Source organism: Mus musculus, chromosome 18 (genome assembly GCF_000001635.26).
Source record: "Mus musculus strain C57BL/6J chromosome 18, GRCm38.p6 C57BL/6J".
Lineage (NCBI taxonomy): Eukaryota > Metazoa > Chordata > Mammalia > Rodentia > Muridae > Mus > Mus musculus.
In genome coordinates, this window is record NC_000084.6 from 30,516,105 (window position 1) to 30,530,029 (window position 13,925).

Genomic DNA, 13,925 nt, shown 5'->3' on the forward strand with positions numbered 1-13,925 from the left:
CATCACTACTCGATTCTGAATTCAAGTGAATGAGATCTAAGGATGAGAAAAGTCCAACTCTATAAAAGGAAATGAAAAGCTATTTATAAACAGAAGAGTGAAGTGAGTAATCTGGGGAAAGTTTTCCTCTCAAGTGTCAGAGAAATTAACATATTAAAAGTATATTTGTTGAAAAGGTATCTATTTCTAATCTGCTAAATGCAGTTCTTAGTGGTCCATGAATTATTTTGGGATGACCTTTAGTTTTAAAGATTAAAATGTGCTTTGCATTGTCTTTTGAAAATTAATCCTAGCACTGCTCCCCCCATTAGTAAACGTTGTCAATTTTGAGTTCTTAGTTTGGGACATTCTCTGGGGCTCAAGCTTAATCCATGTAAGGTGGTAGAGATCAAATTAGGCCAAAAGGTGCCAGGGTTGTGTCTTCCCACAATAACAGTCTTTAGCATCTTTTTCATCTTATTCTGTCATTGAATGCTTACATGTAATGTGAGTACTTTATATTGTGCATATGCATTATTTTAATCAAATATGATCCACACTTCAAATTCCACTTAAAATGATAATAGTAGTTTACATTCACACATGGATGGATCATGTGTGAATGGGTAAGGTAACTTAATGGGCTTCATGGTTTATGATAATGATCAGGGCCTGGGTTGTTAACCCCTGAAACCACATTTCTTGATTTATTCTGCCAGGAGATACCTGTCTGTGCACAAGGTGATAACCCACTTTCTTGGTTTTGTTTTCCAAGAATTTTGCCATAATCTCATACAGATTTAATACAATGTAGAAGAGTTTCACTGTTCTTGGAAAATTACATCATGAAACTCAATCTCACAAGCTATATTTAACCCTGAATGGGGCTGATGTACTTAGTTCTATAGATATGAGGTATTTCAACACCAAATCAAAGATACCCTTGATCATGACAGGCTGGGTTCACCTCTAGGTTTTGCAGCATGTAAGTTAGCATGAAAACAGAGGCTCATATTCTATATGCTGAAATATCTATAAATCGTAGATCATTTCAGTGAACGCTGAAAGTGAATACAGTCTCTTATTTGTTCTTGAACATTGTAGCTTCATAACCTAGATGACAGGATGAAGTTAAAACCTTGAGCATAGTTCCTAGTCATGACTACATCTCTCATTTCCTAACAGGTATCTGTCCTACTAAATGGAGAAACTTCTGTGGGCAAAAACAAATGTTGTAAATTGAGTTTCAATTAAACTCTCACCACACACACTCTCTCATTCAAGGAATGTAATAATGTCTACCCTAGTGACTTAAACCACCTCTCAAAATGACCAGTCTAGGAATGCCTTACACCAAGGATTCTAGTGAATATAAACTTTAAGTTAAATTGCCTCCCTTGGCTTTTGGGGAGGATGTGGCTAAATGTGGGTGTACATGGCAGGAGAGGTATCTCCAATTTTTTGTTTATACTCTTTCAGTTGTCATAGAAACTCAGGAACCTTCTAACAAGGAAGATGCCTAATAATTTCTTTCAAGTTCATTGGGGAAGACTCAACTGTAAACAAGTTGTTCTTGAGACTAAGGACAGGGCATTTTCTTAGCTACTGTACTTAATTTGCCCCACCCTTAGGAATTAGTTTTCCTGGTCTACATGGCTGCCCTGTCCTTGTTTGGACTGCCAAAGGTATCTTTTTCTTCCTCAGCTAAATTCTAAGGTCTATGGCAGTGAGCTGCCTCTTAGGTCAGTTTGTTTGTTCTCAATAAATCATGACAAATCGAATGACCCATACAATTTGTAATTTCATTTTGAAATTCTGTTTATGCGGTGTAAAGAAATGAGATTACTAGCATCATGAACCAGGAAGGGGTGACAGATGGAGGGTAGGCTTATAAATGGGAGAATAAAAGGAGAGTAACGTGTGCAAGTGGCTGACCTATTAATAAATATTTTAAAGAACATTTCTGACCTATGAAATGTATAACCGTGGAATGTGACAATGCATCAGCCAACTTGAATGACAGTCAAGTGAAGGTTCTGGCAGCCTTGCTGATTTGGTTGAGGCTTTGTGGTAATTTGAATTTTCTTTGAATACCACACGCTTCTCTCTAGTCTGCAGTTTTCTGTATCATAAAATGAGGCCAATGATTCCCCTGAAAGTTTCCAGGCACTATTGTTTTCTTAGAAAATGGAAACTATTTGTTTGAGATCCAGAAGCTAGTTTAGGTTGCATAAAACCATGCACAATTAATAAGGATCACACAATGGGCATTTGGTGGACTGCAAGCAGTCCTGTGGAGCAGGGCTAGGCTTCTTATCCAACAACATGGGCTTGTTTCTGACGCCCAGCAATAATACTTCAGATACAGAAGGTGATCAGGTGCTGATGAGAGAATAGTCTAAGGCCCATTGAGATGAAGGGCACAGGTCATAAACAGAACCCAGATGATGTAATTAGAGGCCCAATCAGTGATCAGCAAAATTTCTTGATATTTCTATTTCTGGGGATAAATGAATTCTAAGTTATGTGTCTATAGATCATCAAGCTTGTGAGACAATCACCACCAGAGTTATATATGAGCATGTGAACATCTCATTTACTCAAAACACACTGAGCCCGATTAGTTTTTCATATAGTTTCTTCAACTAGAAACATCCATACTTGCATTTAGAACTTCCCAGTTTTCCAAATACATCTCCACGATCACATCTGAGTGTTCCCCATACTGTGTCTTTAGGTGATTTATTCTCTAGTTTCATTTACAGATTAAGAAACTTGGACCTAGAAACATCAGTGATTTGGCCAAAAAAGCACGTGAAGTATAGACCTAAGACTGGATTGGTATTCTTTATGTAGACTTGTGCCTAGTCCTGCATGGCTACTTGAAAAGGACAGCACTGCTGGATCAGAGCCAGCAGGGAATGGCCCTCTATGAGTGTTGGCAGTTGCTAGGTATGAGGTTTGTTTGTATATTTTACTTTATGTTTATCTTTCAGGTGAATGTTCTCTCTGCCAGTTAATGACTCCATGCTAATCAAAGACAAATTGAGTCTGGGAGGTAAGGGTGTGTCTAATGTCCTTAGCAAGGTGGTAAAAGCTGTAACCTTCCCGACATCCCTTAAAACTGTGGGAAAGAACTCTGAAAGCACAAGTTCAAGAAGATAAAATTTCTCAACTATACAAAAATAAAAGGAAATACATAAGTGGTTTCCTAGACCTAAAAGAACAGAATGTTATTAAGGAAGGAGATAAACAGAGCTCCTTCAGGCCCAGGCATGGCAGGAATGGTGATCTCAGAGCCAGACCCCACACAGCTAGTTTATTGTCTGCTTACAAAGGCAAGCAGATTGCTGAATTCATTTGCAATGTTAAAAAAAAATATGTACTGCTGTCCTTTTCTAAAAATCTAAGAGCTAAGGCCATAAAATGCTGATTCATGGGATAATTAAAAGGAAATCTGGAGTAAATAACTGAATTGATATGTAAATAAGAGGCTGGGCTTTGGTCTGCAAGAGCTAGCAACCCAGAGAGAATTGCTTGGAGAGCAAACAAAGCTCTTGTAGAATTATTATTATTTTTTTTTAGCAGAATTTCTGACTTTGGTTAGAAAAGCCAAGAATTTTTTTTTTATAGCACATTTTCTGACTTTGGTCTGGCAAACCCAGAGAGCTTTTAGAATTTTTCTAGCAAGAGAGAACTCTCTCAAGTAGAGAGAGTTGTCTTGGTAGAGAGCTGCCTCCAGTAGTAAGCTATCTCAAGCAGAATATCTTGTCTGTTCTTCCTTTGGTTTCTGAGGCAGAGACTTACCTTGAGCTTCTGATCCTCCTGCCTCTACCTCCAGAGTTCTAGGATTAAAAGTATGTGCCACCACACCCAGCTTTTGTGGTATTGGAGATCAAACCCAGGGCTTCAAGAATTCTAGGCAACTCACCTCGCAGCTGAGCTATATTCTTAGCCCCCTTGTTGATGCTTTTGTACCAAGAGTCAGCACACTTTTTTTGTTGTTGTTAAAGAAAACATTGTTCACATTTCACATTTATGGAATACATGGTCTCTTTCTGAGACAGGCTAGGCTGACTCCATGACAGGCTTCAAATTGGCAGTTCAGGAGACTAGGCCTAAATCTCTGTTTCTAAGAACTGAGCAAGTCCAGGCAAGTCCAGGCCCCACCACCTGGCCTAAGGCAAGGACAATGGATCAGTAACCCTTTCGAGACTTCCTCAGCAACAGTTTCCAGACTTCCCTAGAAATAGTTTTCAGCCCTCCCACTCCCCAGCAACGGTTCTGTAATGTCCCTAGAGATAGAGCCAATGATTAAGATAGAGGTCACCTACCCCTCCCCAGAATTTCCCCAATGTGTTTTAAATTGTGCCTAGGAGCTCACTTGGGCACATCTATCTTGTCAGATGGTAGACCCCAGCATGCTGGACTTCTGCAGATAAAAACGCTCTTTGCTTTTTGCATACTATTTGAGTCACAGGTATCATTCTTGGTGAATCATACATTTCCTGACTCACCTCTTTGGTTGTAGTGTGACAGCAGACAGAGACAATATAAAAATGCTATGAGAGTAAAGGACAACTTCCTTTACAAAGACAGGAAAGTTGCTTTGGGCCCAGTGATTTTTGTTGCCTATTCTTTCTCTAGAACATTCCACAGATTTGTTTCTTTAGTAAATAGTGGAGAATTCCAAACCCAGTACAATTTAGTTATCTCATTTCAATTAGTAGTGAAGAAATGCATGCAAGCAATAGGGGTCCTCATTAAATGGTCAGTGATGTAGAATTTGCAATATAATAATCAATGTGGAAGGATGTAAATTATAATCTTTCTGAAATTTCCATTGTAAAATACATACATGTTTCTACACATAGATATATCAGGAGAGACTTTTCTCTCCTTTTAAAATATAGTTAAGTTCCTATATTAATACATTGATGGCAAGTAAATGTTTTCATTATCTTAATGAGTAAAATTTATTTAGTGCCCATCTTTTATGGCATGTCATGCCTGAACTCCTTAACTGAATATTGTGCGTCTAGTTACATATTTATGAACTTCATAAGAGATTATGGATCAAATCTTGGAACCTGTGGTTTACAGTCTCTTTTATATTTTCACAAGTTTCTGGTTGAAAGTTTTCTACTTTGTCTACTCTTCAACTTACTACTACCCTGACTAAAGATAGAGGAGAAAATAAAATCGTCAGTTATTTTTCTCACTATTAGTTGTACTAACTGAATTTATATAAGAATATACACACCACCTGTTTTAGCCATTCAAAATAATTACTGTTGTGTATGTATAAGTGTCACATTTATTTTTCTATAGCAGAGGACATTAGTGAACTAGCCTGTTCATTCTCTCCAGAGTTTTCTACAAGAATCAGAGTTATCTGCTACTCACTGAGATGCATTAGCAACATTCTTTACTAGCAACAGTCACCACATTCTAATAATGGCTGATTGTCCTCCGCAGTGGATGATGTTATGCTAGCATATTCACAGTCAGTCTCAAGGCCCCTGCCTTTAATGCAAACCATCCAGTGTGATTCAATTATATTCCTCAATTAAAAATATGCTGAGATGATCTGGAAGTAATCACGTGCTCTAGGAAATTGTGTGGTGAGTGTGTGTGTGTATGTGTGTGTGTGTGTGCGCACGAGTGCATGCGTGTAAGGGTGTGTGGGTGAGGGTGTGTGGGTGACTGCAAAGGAATGTTTCAATTATTACTTTCTGCTGAAGAGCTTTGAGCCCAGGCTATTTATCTTCTGCTTAGCTCCATCCTTTCACTTGGCTAAGAGCCTGCCTGAGACTGGGAGAGCCAAGAGAGACTAGGGTGCAAATGAGGCTGGGAATGATTGAGTAAGGCACTCCTTTTGCTACCCCCACATATTTATGAAATGGTACCTGGCACATTAGACAACATATTTAATCAGAATAACTTGAAATCCTTTCTGAAATGCTGCATTCCTCTTTCACATGTGCATGTGATGATGTGCCCCAAATCATCAAGATGACAAAAGAGGTGGAAATGGACCTTAGAGAGGCCTCGATTTCCAAGTGACTTCATGTAGATGGCTTCAGAACAGACTTAGTGAAGGCCTCGAATCACAGGGCTGACTGGCTAGGTGTGTGTAGTAGGATGATTGCTGACATCATCAGCTTTGGGAGTTGGGACTAGCTATGCACAGCAGTACAGTTGGTGACACCCTATGGTAGACAAGGATTTGCTACGTGCACTAGGTCAGGTGCTGATACTCACGGACATTCATTTTACTCATTTTTAAAAGATAAACAAAACTGGATTTTCTTAGCTTGAAGTAGCAATAGATACCTGTCATAGGTTCAGAAATGTCAAGCTCCTCGCTTTCGCAATGATGGTAATTTGGGCAGACCTCTATTGAAATTTAATTTTGTTCTGTGTTTGAAAGGAAAAATTTCAAATCAATGACAGTTTTAATTAAGGAAGGAAGAAAGCCATTTGTTTTGAACTTTGGCATCACCTCTTCAGAAGCAAGTGAGTGCTTTCAGAGAAGTCCCAGGGGGAGCTACTTGGTATTCTATTGATCACACACTTTTACCCATTGGGCACATTTTTATTGGATCTGTATGGTATTCAAAGCTAGGGCTAGCTTCTTCTGGAATGCAGAAAAGAATAAATGCAAACTCTTTCCCTCTGTGCTCTCACAACCTATGAGCAAGAATCTCAAACTTCTCAGCAGAAACCAAGGCAAAATTATATGAGAGCGAAGTAAGTCGAAAGGTGAAGATAGAGACAACGCCCTTATGAAGACAGTATCAAACTGTGGAGTCAGGAAGCATGGATTTGAATGCTGAATTTGTCACATAGATATTCTACACCTCAGCTTTGTCATCTGCCAAGTAAAGGGCACATTTGGTCATTCGGTGTGCACATATTCATCTAAAAACTATGTGTAAACAGGCACTAGGATCTGTGGATTAGGAGTAATCTAGAAGGGGTAGCCTTTGAGTGAATCCTGGAATAGGAGAGAAATAAAGTGGGCAATAAGGAAGAGCAGATAAACACCATCAGAAAAAGTCAGAGGGCTGGCAATACGCAGAGACAGGGAGCACAGCAGATGCAGTAGGAACATGGCAGATGCAGTGTTCATATAGAGGAGCTCCTGAGGCTGATGCAGGAGGGTAGGTGGTCTCTGTCAGCAACTCAGCAGTCGGCATACATACTCACCTGGCCAGGATGGCTATAGCATTTGAAGTGGATCACTTTTTAATTCTTTTTAAATAATCCATGATTCTTGTCCAGAATGCAGGTTTCCCTCAAATACAAAATGAGCAAGATGCCCAGATATTTTATCACATGTAGTGTGTGACTATGGAGTTATAAAAGGAACTCTTCATTTTAACTTTAAACCCAGTCATGGGCAACTTTCAAGTCACATTCATAAGAAAGCATTAATTAGCCTATATATTGACTTTCTGACTTAATATTTCATTTCTGATGCTTCTTGTCCTATTTTCTTACTGCTGTAACTAAAGCACCTTGAGGACTCTGGCTTAAAACACCCTTGCTTCATCTCTGTCGTAGGTAAAGGGAGAAAAGAGGTCTGTGCACTTGGAAGTGGTTCCTGATGAGAAGTATTTTAACAAAATATTTTAAAAAGTACTAGTATATTAAAATACCCATCCAGGTGGTGGTGATACATGCCTTTAATCCCAGCACTGGGGAGGCAGAGGCAAGTGGCTCTCTGTGTTTGAGGACAGCCTGGTCTACAGAGTCAATTTCAGGTTAGCCAGAGTTACACAGAGAAACCCTGTCTTGGAAAAAAAATTACCTAGTATGATCGTAAAATCTAAGAACTGCTGTGCTTTATGCTGGAAATATAGACGAGGACAATTGCTTCAGAGAATAGACATGAATGCAATTCTATTCCTAGCTACCCTACCCAAGAGAACAGGCTCTTATAAAGACCTGAAAAAAAATAGTGTGTGTGTGTATGTAATGTGTGTGTATGTGTGTATGTGTGTGTGTGTGTAATGTGTGTGTGTGGAATGTGTGTGTGTGTAATCTGTGTGTATGTGTGTGTGTGTGGAATATGTGTGTGTTTGTATATGTGTGTGTGTGTATGTGTGTGTGTGTGGGGAATATGTGTGTGTTTGTATATGTGTATGTGTGTGTGTGTGTGTGTGTGTGTGGAATGTGTGTGTGTGTATGTGTGTGTGTAATATATGTGTGTGTGTATATGTGTGTGTGTGTGTATGTGTGTGTGTTTGTGTGTGTAATATGTGTGTGTGTGTACGTGTGTGTGTGGAATGTGTGTGTTTGTTTGTGTGTGTATGTGTGTGTGTGTAATATGTGTGTGTATGTATGTATGTATGTGTGTGTGTAATGTGTGTGTAATATGTGTGTGTGTGTACGTGTGTGTGTGGAATGTGTGTGTGTGTTTGTGTGTGTATGTGTGTGTGTAATATGTGTGTGTATGTATGTGTGTGTGTAATGTGTGTGTGTAATGTGTGTGTGTATGGGTGTGTGTGTAATGTGTGTGTGTATGGGTGTGTGTGTAATGTGTGTGTGTGTGTGTATGTGGGGTGTGTGTAATGTGTGTGTGTGTGTGTGTGTATGTATATTCATAAGAACACTGTTTGGAAGAGTCCAAATTAGAAACAAAGTGTCCATCAACTTGTGAATGCATAAACCAAATATAGCACATCTACATAGAAGCATATTTTTTAGCAGTTTAAATGAACAATGATTCAGAGTACAAGGTAGATATATCTTTAAAAAATCATATTAAGTGAAAGAAACCAAACAGCAAAGACACATATATGGTTGTATACACATGGCATTACAGGAAAAGACACATCTATATAGCAAAGAAGTCAGTTAGAGGCTGATCAATGATACTGGATAAATGGGAGTTAGTTCCAGATACAAGATTTCATTTGAACAATCCTATTTAGGTTGGTTGATAGACACACTGCTCCATATTTATTAGAAAACAAATTTTCTCATATATAATCTGTGTTTCAATAAAACTGATAGAAAACGTCTGGAAATACAAGACATGCTTGAGGCAAAATATAAGTAAGCATTAAACTTGAGCAGTACTTGTGAATGAAGACCATAACTTAATATTTAAGCTATTGGAAAGGACGAGTGTCACCTTTGATTGTGTTTGATGAAATTCTTTATGGAAAAAGGTTTCCCAAGTGACTATAAAAGAGCCTGCATTTGAGTTGGGTGATGAGAGATTGGGAATTTATTTAAGACATTTTAATAACCGGATCTAAACTAAACTGCCTACAGACATATCTATTTTCTGATGTTCACCTTAATTTTATTACAGTTTCAAATTCACTGCTAAATACTGCTGGATTTTTCTCACCTTATCTCAGAATTTTTCCTTCTGAAAATCTCTCCATGAAAGGGATGATTCCCCAAAGCAGAGAACATGGAACATCGATCAACTTGTACCAAATAAGACCAGACTTTAGATGCTTGACTGTTGGGACAGAGCCAGCAATGCTAACATGAAACCAGTTGTAGATGGTAAACCTTTCACAGGACTAAGGGCTGGTTAATTAATTAGGGTTCAATCAAGATGCTCCTCGACCCTGGGTAATGGAGTTAGAACCTGATGTGGATAACTTGTCCAAAATGAGTTGTTGGTTCAGGCTTATTCTGCAAATCAGCTCTTTCAGCAATGTGAGCACTGGTTTAGTAAGGGAAAGCTACATATCAATTAAAACATAATCTTTAGGGTGGGGTAGGAATGTTTTAAAGTACTTGTGTAGTATGCATAAAGTCCTAGGTTCAGTCGCTAGCACCACATGAAAAACAAGTTTGGAGGCAGAGGCATGTGGGTCAGAAGTTTAAGGTTATCACTGGTTATATAGCAACTTTGAGGACTTTCTGAGCTACATGAGTCCATGCTTTACAAACAACAACAACAAAGAGCATCACCTCTAATTTTTATCAACCATATTAAAATTTACTCTTTTGAGCTGACTTTAAACACTTTTTTTTCTTTGTTGTTGGGTTTTTGTTGTTGTTGTTGTTGTTGTTGTTATTTTTAAGTTTTTCTGTAGTTCTTTCTGGTACTAACCTGAAGGGGGAATAACACTTTTGAGAAACACTAACTTTACCACTCTTTGGAGCAAAGCAACTCTTTTTCTCCATGAATTTGGTGATTTTTTTTTTTTTTGGTTGCTGTTGTTCTTATCATTGTTTTGGGAAGTAGAAATACAAATAAAATTCTGTTAGAAAAACTGAACCAGATTCTCTTCTCTCTCTCCCTGTCTCTGTCTCTCTCTCTCTCTGGCTCTCTCTCTCTCTCTCTCCCTGTTTCTCTGTCTCTCTGTCTCTCTGTCTCTCTGTCTGTCTCTCTCTGTCTCTCTGTCTCTCTCTCGTAGCAAGCCTCTTTGTTGCTGATAAATGTATCCACTCAAGACTTTAATACCACGTCCATAACATTGTATTTTTTGCTGTTATTGGGGAAAGTGCTCTGTGACTGTGACCATGACGACCTGGGACACATCTGTCAACTCTATAACCTCAGCTCCTGGGAGCTGGTGACCGAGGAAACTGTGACTCTGAAGCCAGCATTAATGACTGCAGTACAGAAGCCCAAAGCCGGGTGGAGTTTATCTTCCTTTTCAATATGAAACAGTGGGTTTGATACTCTCCTATTTTGAAGGAAATTGAGGTTCATGGAACAACAGGGCTGTTAATGGCACACAAATCACACTGATGTTGCAGGGGATGGCTTCTACAACTTTATCTGGAACTCATAAAGTCCTAGAAGCCTTGGGCATCATAAGATCAAAAGGTGAAGAGATACACATTAACCTTTTTCAGAGGGAAGGGAGGAAATGCTTCTAAAACAACAGGGGCATAAAACAGCTTCCATGAACACACTACATCACAGAGTCAGACCAGAATTTGAGATTGACTGAAATAGCCTACTGCAGTGTCAGCTCTGTTTCAAATGTACTACAGGGGCAGCTACTGCTGTCTCCTGTTAACATTTCAAAGCCAAGAAATTAGGGTCAGCTTGTTAAACTAAACCATCAATTAGAAGCATCAGTCTCAGGACCCTGTTAGCCCCAAACAGAATTTAAATCTTGAAACACTCAAGGACAGCCTATTAATTTAGTTTTAAAAAATTCTACAGTTTAGAGTCATATTGAGAGACGTGTCAATTTTTAAGCATGTTGCTCAAAAGGTGTGCTGAAGCCAACCTCAAATCACTTCCATTGTATAACATGAAAAAAGTGTTTTCTTTCATGAGGCATGTGAACCTCAAATAAAGAAACAGACTCCAGAGAAAATTATAACTGCAATCGCATCAATCACAAAGACTTTACCTTAGGGTTGCAAGTGTCTCGATGGCCCACAGATTCCCAGGAAGGACGGGTGAAGGAAGGTTCTCAAAGAGCAGCTGAGGGAAGGAAAAATGGGGAACCACTGAAATGAAGTGTGTGGGAATGGAGAGGCGTTTGATGACCAAGAGCAAGACCAAGAATTTGTTCTAGAAAAGACAGGGCTCTAACTGTCAAGTTTCAAGACTTTCCCTCAAAGTCAGGGCTAACATCTAAAAGATAGTGAGGAAGACACCCAGTGTCAACATCTGGCTTATGCCACTCATTTGATTGATTTACTTGAATCACACACTTTCAAAATGATTTATTTGCCTCATTTTATGCCTATTACTGATACTACAAGAAGTTGATTAATTTTCCTGTCCCGTTTTATGTTTTGCAGTTTTCCAATAATTTTTATTTTTGGTTTTCAATACATTTCAACTGCAGTTCCTTCTGCCACAACTCCCACCCCCTCCAACCCCCACCACGACACACACAATCTCCACTAGATCTCCTCTGCCTGTGTTTCCCTTCAGAAATGAGCAGGCCTCTCAGGGATATCAAACCAATATATCAAAACAAGATACCATAAAACTAGGCACAAAAATCTTACATCTAACCCGGGGAGGCAACCCAGTAGGAAGAGAAGGGTCCTAAGAGCAGACAAAAGAGTCAGAGACACCCCAACTTCCACTGTTAGGAGTCCAACAAAGACAACAAGCTAACAACCATAAATGTATACAGAATACCTAGTACAGCTGCATGCAGGTCCCATGACTGCCACGTCAGCCTCTGTGACCTCTACTTAGCTGATTGTGTGACTTTGACCCCTCTGGCTCCTATAGCCCTTCCTCCCCTCTTCTGAGGTGTTTCCCAAACTCCACCTAATGTTTGGCTATGGATTTTTATATCTTCTCCCGTTAGCTGCCTGAGGAAGTGTCTCTGTTAAAGACTGGGGTAGGCACCAATCTCTGAGTTTAGCACAATATCACTATGAATCATTTTATTAATTTCTTTTTTCCTATGCTAGGTTTGAGGTCTATCTAGCCTTTGGTTCCTCGCCATTCAGACAGTACCCAGTATGGGTTCTCTCTTGTGACCTGTGGCTTAAATTGAACCAGTCACTGGTTGGCCACTCCCACAAGTTCTATGACTCCATTGCTCATCACATCTTGCAGGTGGGATAGATTGTAGATCGAAGGTTTTGTGCCTTGCTTGGTGTCCCAGTCCCACCACTGGAAGCCTTATCTGGTTTAGGAGGATGGCTTGTTCAGGCTCCAAATCTTCCATTACCTCCAAGTCCTCATTAGGGTCACCCTCATAGAATCTTGGGAGTTTCTGTTGCACTAGATTTTCACAACACGACCTCTCCGATGGTCTTCAATTCCAGTTGTTTCTCTCCATACTCTCTCCCTCCACCACATCCCACAACCTGATCTCTCTTGTTCCCACTACCACCCACCTCCCAAGTCTACTCACAAAATGTATTATATTTCTGTTTCCCATGGAGACACATGCATTCCTCCCTGGCTCTTTAACACAAAGCCACGAATCCTGTCTCTGGCATCCTTCTTTCTGTGCACTGTCCCATACAGCCACTGACTGTAGTGCACACACTCCCTCATGTGCTTTTCCTTAACTGAACACCACAAGAGTAGTTCTCCATTCAGTGCCAGCTGTGTGAGTCACTGAAACAAATTGTTGACTCTGCTATAGAAGGTGATGGCATGATAGAAGTGTGGTACGTGTCACAGCAATCAGTGAAAAGAACTTCCTTGTGGCAGGTGCCTTATCCTGTTCCGTGGCAAGAACCAGGTTATCTTGAGAAATCTTGTCTACAAGATTGAGGACTCAATTGTGCCCCTTGTGGACGGCATGACCTCAAGCAGATTTGCCTGTCTTACAGGAACCTGGATTTGCTATCTGCAATTATTTTTATGTTTTCTTTTTACTCTGACTGCTTGGAAATCTAGAGGATATTATTCTTTCCCCCCCAGAGAATCTATGTACTGGGAAAGACTAATAGCTGATCCTATCTGTCGAAGGAACATGCCACATTTGGCACCTCATTCACATCCCGAGTGAGCCGTCCTCTTGTTTTTTTACATTGAGTTTTTGTTGACTAGCAAAGAGGAGAGTCCCTGGACAGCCTGACACTAACAACTGGTGGCTGCTGTTCTCCTGTTCATTTCCTGTTTTCCACATCTTCATCCTCAGGTCCAAGGGGGAAAACTGTCCCTAGGGCCTATTTAACTGAAGCTGTAGGAAACAGAAAGCATAGAGCTATCTCTAGGGATGCTTCACAGGAAGTAAGAGGAACACAGAGGTCCTAGGATGGCCTTCATCACTTATATACACTCCAGCCTTATCAAAACCTAGCAGTTTCCTCTTTCAGACTTAGCATTCTTTATGATATGCCTCATGTATTCATCTAGCTCGGATGAAAACAACTCCCAACACAATGGATTCCTATGTCTAAGCACCAAAGCCAAATCCCCAGAGCCTCAGGCAACCAGAATGAGGATTTCTTCAGGTCCTTTCTCCTCCATCTCTCTGAGGTTTCCTCTTGAGATACTTATATAACAGGAAAATAACAGGAGC